Here is an 8,055-nt window from a genome sequence, read left to right as displayed (position 1 = left end):
ATGATATGCAAAGCCACAAGCTTGGGGAAGCTATGTTTGATGAATATGATATTTTTTGTCCCCCAAGTTTTGATGAGCATATTTATTATGATGAAAGCATGCCTCCTATTTATGATGATTATATTGATGAAAGTGGGTTTGGAAGAGTGTCAACTTTAGGAAGTAGTGATCCCACTATTTTGGAGGATGTTGAATCTTATTGTGATGAACATGAAAGTGGATTTGGAAGAGTGTCAACTTTATTTAGTGATGATTCCACTATTTCGGAAGAGGTTCCAATTGATTATGAGAACAAAGTTGCTATCTATGATGATTATTGTGATGACTTGTATGCTATTAGGAATAATGATAACCATGAAACTTGTCATCATGATTTTAGTTTTCAATTGGATTATGCCTCACATGATAATTATTTTGTTGAGTTTACTCCCACTACTATTCATGAGAAGAATTTTGCTTATGTGGAGAGTAGTAAATTTTCTATGCTTGTAGATCATGAAAAGTATGCTTTAGGTGCTGGTTATATTGTTGAATTCATTCATGATGCTACTGAAAACCATTATGAGGGAGGTATATATGCTTGTAGGAATTGCAATAATGTCAAGTTTCCTCTCTATGCGTTGAAAATTTTGAAGCTATGCTTGTTTTACCTTCCTATGCTAATTGATTATTGCTCCCATAAGTTGTTTGCTCACAAAATCCCTATGCATAGGAAGTGGGTTAGACTTAAATGTGCTATTCATATGCTTCATGATGCTCCCATTACGTTTCAATTCTTATCTTTTATGTGAGCATCATTGTCATCATCATGCCTAGCTAGAAAGGCATTAAAGAAAAGCGCTTGTTGGGAGACTACCCAATATTTATCCTTACTGTTTTTGTGTGTTCACATGATTATGCTACTGTAGTAATCATGTTTTATAGCTCTTGTTTCAATAAAGTGCCAAGTAAGACCTTTAGGATGGCTTACGGTGATAGTTGTGTTGATCCTGCTGAAAATCAGAAACTTTTGCACCCAGTAAATTAGTTTTGTTAATTCACAGAAACGTGCTTCTGATCTGATTATTTTTGCTATGGATTGGTAAACGAATTGTTTAGGACTTCCTAATTTGGTAGGATTTTTTTAGTTCCAGAAGTATACGTTCGATACAGATTACTACAGACTGTTCTGTTTTTGACAGATTCTGTTTTCTATGTGTTGTATGCTTATTTTGATGAATCTATGAGTAGTATCGAAGGGTATGAACCATAGATAAGTTGGAGTACAGTAGATATTGCACCAATATGAATTTAGAATGAGTTCATTATAGTACCTAAGTGGTTGTTTTATTTTCTTATACTAACGGAGCTTACGAGTTTTCTGTTGAGTTTTGTGTTGTGAAGTTTTCAAGTTTTGGGTAAAGATTCGATGGACTATGGAATAAGGAGTGGAAAGAGCCTAAGCTTGGGGATGCCCAAGGCACCCCAAGATATTCAAGGATAGCCAAAAGCCTAAGCTTGGGGATGCCCCGGGAAGGCATCCCCTCTTTCGTCTTCGTTCATTGGTAACTTTACTTGGAGCTATATTTTTATTCGCCACATGATATGTGTTTTGCTTGGAGCATCGTGTATTATATTAGTCTTTGCTTTTTAGTTTACCACAATCATCCTTGCTGTACACACCTTTTGGGAGAATCCTACTTGATTAGAATTTGCTAGAATACTCTATGTGCTTCACTTATATCTTTTAGAGCACGGTGGTGTCTTAATTTTGAAGAAATTGCTAGTCTCTCATGCTTCACTTATATCTTTTTGAGAGTCTTTTAGAAAAGCATGGTATTTGCTATGGTTATAAAGCTGGTCCTAGAATGATGAGCATCCAAGTTGGGTATAATAAAAACTATCATAGAAAAAGAATCAGATGCTATGATCTATATGATGCTTGATAATTGTTTTGAGATATGGAGGTAGTGATATTAAAGTCATGCTAGTTGGGTGATTATGAATTCAAAGAATGCTTGTGTTGAAGTTAGCAAGTCCTGTAGCATGCACGTATGGTTAAAGTTGTGTAACAAATTTGAAACATGAAGTGTACCTGGCTTCTGCATCCTTATGAGTGGCGGTCGGGGACGATCGATGGTCTTTTCCTACCAATCTATCCCCTCGGAGCATACACGTAGTACTTGATTTTTTGATGACTTCTAAATTTTTGCAATAAGTATATGAGTTCTTTTGACTAATGTTGAGTCCATGGATTATACGCACTTTTACCTTTCTGCCATTGCTAGCCTCTTCGGTACCGTGCATTGCCCTTTCTCACCTTGAGAGTTGGTGCAAACTTCGCCGGTGCATCCAAACCCCGTGATATGATACGCTCTATCACACATAAACCTCATTATATATTCCTCAAAACAGCCACCATACCTACCTATTATGGCATTTCCATAGCCATTCCGAGATATATTGCCATGCAACTTTCCACCATTCCGTTCATCATCATGACATACTTTACTTTTGTCATATTGCCATTGCATGATCATGTAGTTGACATCGTATTTGTGGCAAAGCCACCATGCATTATTTTTCATACATGTCACTCTTGATTCATTGCACCATCCCGGTACTCCGCCGGAGGCATTCATATAGAGTCATATCTTGTTCTAGTTTCGAGTTGTAATTCATATGTTGTAATCAATGAAAGTGTGATGATCATCATTATTAGAGCATTGCCCAAAGAAAAGAAAGAAAAAAAGAAAGAAAAAAGAAGAAAGGCCAAAAAAAGAAAGGCCAAAAAAGAGGAAAAAGAAAAAAAAGAAAATAAATGAAAAGGGCAATGCTACTATCTCTTTTCCACACTTGTGCTTCAAAGTAGCACCTTGTTCTTCATGTAGTGAGTCTCATATATTGTGCTTCAAAGTAGCACCATGTTTTTCATATAGTGAGTCTCATAAGTTGTCTTTTTCATACTAGTAGGAATTTTTCATTATAGAACTTGTCTTGTATATTCCTACGATGGGCTTCCTCAAATGCCCTAGGTCTTCGTGAGCAAGCAAGTTGGATGCACACCCACTAGTTTTCTTTTGTTGAGCATTCATTTATAGCTCTAGTGCATCAGTTGCATGGCAATCCCTACTCCTCATGTTGACATCAATTTATGGGCATCTCCATAGCCCGTTGATTATCCTCATCAATGTGAGACTTTCTCCTTTTGTCTCTTCTCCACACAATCCCCATCATCATATTCTATTCCACCCATAGTGCTATATCCATGGCTCACGCTCATGTATTGCGTGAAGGTTGAAAAAGTTTGAGATTATTTAAGTATGAAACAATTGCTTGGCTTGTCATCGGGGGTATAGAAGTTGGGAACATCTTTGTGTGACGAAAATGAAGCATAGCCTAATTATATGATTTTGTAGGGATGAACTTTCTTTTGCCATGTTATTTGAGAAGACATGATTACTTTGATTAGTATGCTTGAAGTGTTACTATTTCTTTTATCAATATGAACTTTTATTTTGAATCATTGGGATCTGAACATTCATGCCACAATAAAGAAAATTACATTGAGAATTATGCTAGGTAGCATTCCACATCAAAAATTCTGTTTTTATCATTTACTTACTCGAGGACGAGCAGGAATTAAGCTTGGGGATGCTTGATATGTCTCCAACGTATCTATAATTCTTGATTGTTCCATGCTATTATATTACCCCTTTTAGATGTTTATGGGCTTTATTTTACACATTTATATCATTTTTGGGACTAACCTATTAACCGGAGGCCCAGCCCATATTGCTGTTTTATTGCCTGTTTCAGTATTTCGAAGAAAAGGAATATCAAACGGAGTCCAAATGGAATGAAACCTTCGGTAGCGTGATTTTTTGGAAGAATTTGATCCTGGAGACTTGGAGTTCACGTCAGAAGATCCTCGAGGCAGCCACAAGATAGGAGGGCGCGCCCCCTGTCTCGTGGGCCCCTCGAGCACCTCCCGACCGACTTCTTTTGCCTATATAAGCCTACTGAGGGAGTCCTGGACTAGGGGGTGTCCGGATAGCCGAACTATCATCATTGGCCGGACTCCAAGACTATGAAGATACAAGATTGAAGACTTCGTCCCGTGTCCGGATGGGACTTTCCTTGGCGTGGAAGGCAAGCTTGGCAATACGGATATGTAGATCTCCTACCATTGTAACCGACTCTGTGTAACCCTAGCCCTCTCCGGTGTCTGTATAAACCGGAGGGTTTTAGTCCATAGGACGAACATAAATCATACCATAGGCTAGCTTCTAGGGTTTAGCCTCCATGATCTCGTGGTAGATCCACTCTTGTACTACCCATATCATCAATATCAATCAAGCAGGAGTAGGGTTTTACCTCCATCGAGAGGGCCCGAACCTGGGTAAAAACATCGTGTCCCTTGTCTCCTGTTACCATCCGCCTAGACGCACAGTTCGGGACCCCCTACCCGAGATCCGCCGGTTTTGACACCGACATTGGTGCTTTCATTGAGAGTTCCTCTGTGTCGTCACCTATAGGCCCGATGGCTCCTTCGATCATCATCAACGACGCGGTCCAGGGTGAGACTTTTCTCCTCGGACAGATCTTCGTATTCGGCGGCACTGGAAAGTCACCTCAACTCACGATGTATACATGGTGGACACACCAAAAGGAAGTGATAACGAGGAACAACGGGACGCGGCGAAGGATAATTCTCTTGAAAAACAGCCAAAACGGCGACGCAAACACCGCCCGAAGTCCCGCCTCGATAACAACAACACCCATACAGACCCAGCCGAAGAGCAGGGCGAACCAGTGGACGACAAACATGCCACCAAGCAACCGTCCGAACAGGATGAATTGGACAAGCAACCCATCCCCGGCGAAAATAACAGTCCAGACGATCTCACGCCGAACACATCACTGGAGCATGAGAACCTCCACAAAAGGCTCGTCGCCGCTGCAAGAAGTTTGAAGAAGCAGAAGTGGAAGCTCAAAACAGCGGAAGATGTACTCAGAATGAGATGGAGCAAAGTACTCAAGACCACACACAAATACGGCGATAGTCACCAAGCAAAGAGCTACCCGAAGTGCAAGCTGTTGCCCGAATTCGATGAGGAGGCCGTAGAGCCCCCACAGCCAAAGAACAAAGAGGCCGCCTGGTCAGATAGACGACCACATGAAAAGCAAAGAGCGGCAAGCGGCGCCGCACACAAGCCGACACACGATCCACATAAGGATCCTCGTAAAAAGGATGGCCCGGTCAGGTCCATCTATGGGCCAAGAAAGAAGGCTCCAGGGAGCAACACAACACGTCGAGTGTTCGAAAATAATGGTACACCTAAATACAGGGGCACCGCACATCCTCTATGTTTCACCGATGAGGTACTGGATCATGAATTTCCAGCGGGATTCAAACCCGTAAACATAGAGGCATACGACGGAACAACAGACCCCGGAGTCTGGATTGAGGATTATATCCTACACATACATATGGCTAGAGGAGATGATCTCCACGCCATAAAATACCTACCCCTCAAGCTCAAAGGGCCAGCCCGGCATTGGCTCAAAAGCCTCCCAAAAAATACCACTGGAAGTTGGGAAGAGCTCGAGGATGCGTTTCGGGAAAATTTTCAAGGGACCTATGTCTGCCCACCGGATGCAGACGATTTAAGTCACATAACTCAACAGCCCGGAGAGTCAGCCCGCAAATTCTGGAATAGATTCGTCACCAAAAAGAACTAAATAGTTGACTGTCCGGACGCCGAAGCCTTAGCAGCCTTCAAACATAACGTCCGAGACGAATGGCTCGCCAGACACCTCAGCCAGGAAAAGCCAAGGACAATGGCCGCACTAACAAGCCTCATGACCCGCTTCTGTGCGGGAGAGGATAGCTGGCTAGCAAGATGCAGCACTAGTGACCCGAGTACATCCGAGGTCAGGGATGGAAATGGGAAGCCACGACGCAGAAAAGACCAGCGCCGGACTAAGGAAAATGGCCCAAAGAACACGGCGGTTAACGCCGGGCTCAAAAGCTCTCGGCCAAACAACAAAACACTGTCTCTTAAGGACAACAGTGACGAGCTATCCAACCTAAACAAAATCTTGGACATGATATGTCAAATTCACAGTACCCCCGGGCAGCGTGCAAACCATACCCACAGAGATTGTTGGGTCTTCAAGCAGTCCGGCCGACTTCACGCCGAACACAAGGGGCTCGACACACCAAGCGAGGACGATGACGAACACCACAAGCAGAGCACCGGAAAACAAAAGAACTTCCCACAAGAAGTCAAAACAGTGAATTCACTTCAAGTGATAACAAGGAAAAATAGGGCGGCGCCTACTAAAGAACGCGCCGCACGGTCCACCCCAGCGGAGTCCCGAAATTGGATGTTGAAACCAATTACTTTCGACCATCAGGATTACTCCAGAAGTATTCAAAATGCAGGATGGACTGCTTTGATACTGGATCCTATAATAGGCGGACTACAATTTACACAAGTCCTAATGGATGGCGGCAGCGATATAAACCTGCTATACCAGGACACAATCCGCAAAATGGGGATAGACCCTACCAAAATTCGCCTTAGTAACACTTCCTTTAAAGGAGTAACGCCAGGCCCTTATGCCAATTGTACGGGCTACTTACTATTAGAAGTCATGTTCGGTTCATCCGACAACTTCCGTCGTGAAAAGCTAACCTTCCATATCACCCCATTTAAAAGTAGCCATCAGGCACCATTGGGACGTGAAGCTTTCGCCCGCTTTAACGCAATACCGCATTACGCATCTCTCACACTTAAAATGCCCGGTCCACGCGGTATCATCTCATTGAAGGGAAACTTAGAGTGTTCCTTAACCGCGGAAGAACGTGAGACTGCCTTGACAGCCACACACTAATCCGGCCTTGCTGATCAAAGCCCCTAAAACAGGTCATTCAGACCCCGAACACAGTTAGGCGAGTTCGGTATAAATAAACAAGGGGCTTCCTAGCCGCGTACCCCTTTACAAGGGGCTGCGCGAACGAAGAATGAGAGCCAATAAAGCTCAATTTTATTCATTTCTTAAACCATACTCTGTTTTAAGTACATTTTCCGCACGATCCTTTTTCCAACTAAGTTCTTCTCTTTTACAGATGAACAACGTGCTACACCCGTCCAGGATACAGCACAATGGAGACACAAGCGCAGACGTGCAGCAGGGACTCGTCGCAAGGATTCTTTTCAGATTAAGACCCTGCGTAAACCTTTTTTACTGTCTCTTGTTGATACACATCGCCCGGTTTCTTACCATAACCGAGGAGGAGGCTGGCGTTTTGGCATCGGCCGCGTCAGAAGATTTCGCGCGTACCCGGACACTAGGGGCTTAGGGCATCGTTCTGCCAGTTTTCATAAAGACCGAATACCTTAGGGAGTGTTCGGCGTCTCGAGTTAGGCCTTATATGCATTAGCTCCGAATCATGTCTTTGGTCAAATGTTGGGTTTTCCCGGCTCCTGTGTTTTGCTGTCTTACGTTCCATTTTATCGGCTAACGTGGCACCAGGAGAACTACTGCGATTGTGCCCCAGTTCGGCCTGGTGAGCACCTCAGTAGAGAAAGCCGAAAACTGAATGTCATGATATAGCGAGAGACTGGTCAACCACTCGATCGACTACCGGAATGTCTAGAATTCCTCCGCTTTGACGATGGACCGTTTCCCGGTCAGGCACATACGCGCCCCGAATTCGGAGAGCGCGGTGCCCCTAGGGGCTATATCGTAGCCCCACCTTCGAACTCCTATGGCTAAGTGAAAGTGATAAAGCATTATAGTCCGGTTGCCTAGTTTGCTACGCTACCACCTCCTTCACAGGACCAAGATGTTGGATTAAGTGTGAAAATGCGTCTTTTTGCAAACACCCCCGCACCATGTGCGTGGGGGCTGAAGCCGAAGACTGCCATCTTTCAGGTTATATATACATATACATTAATGGCCGCACATGAGATATTTCAATACTTGAACGCACAAGTATAAAAAGCACTTATATTATAAATACGGTTTTACAAATCATACATGTCATTTGAACATAACGTTTTT

This window comes from Triticum dicoccoides, chromosome 6B, assembly GCF_002162155.2.
Source record: "Triticum dicoccoides isolate Atlit2015 ecotype Zavitan chromosome 6B, WEW_v2.0, whole genome shotgun sequence".
NCBI classification, from domain to species: Eukaryota; Viridiplantae; Streptophyta; class Magnoliopsida; order Poales; family Poaceae; genus Triticum; species Triticum dicoccoides.
Note: the sequence above shows the minus strand (reverse complement) of the source record.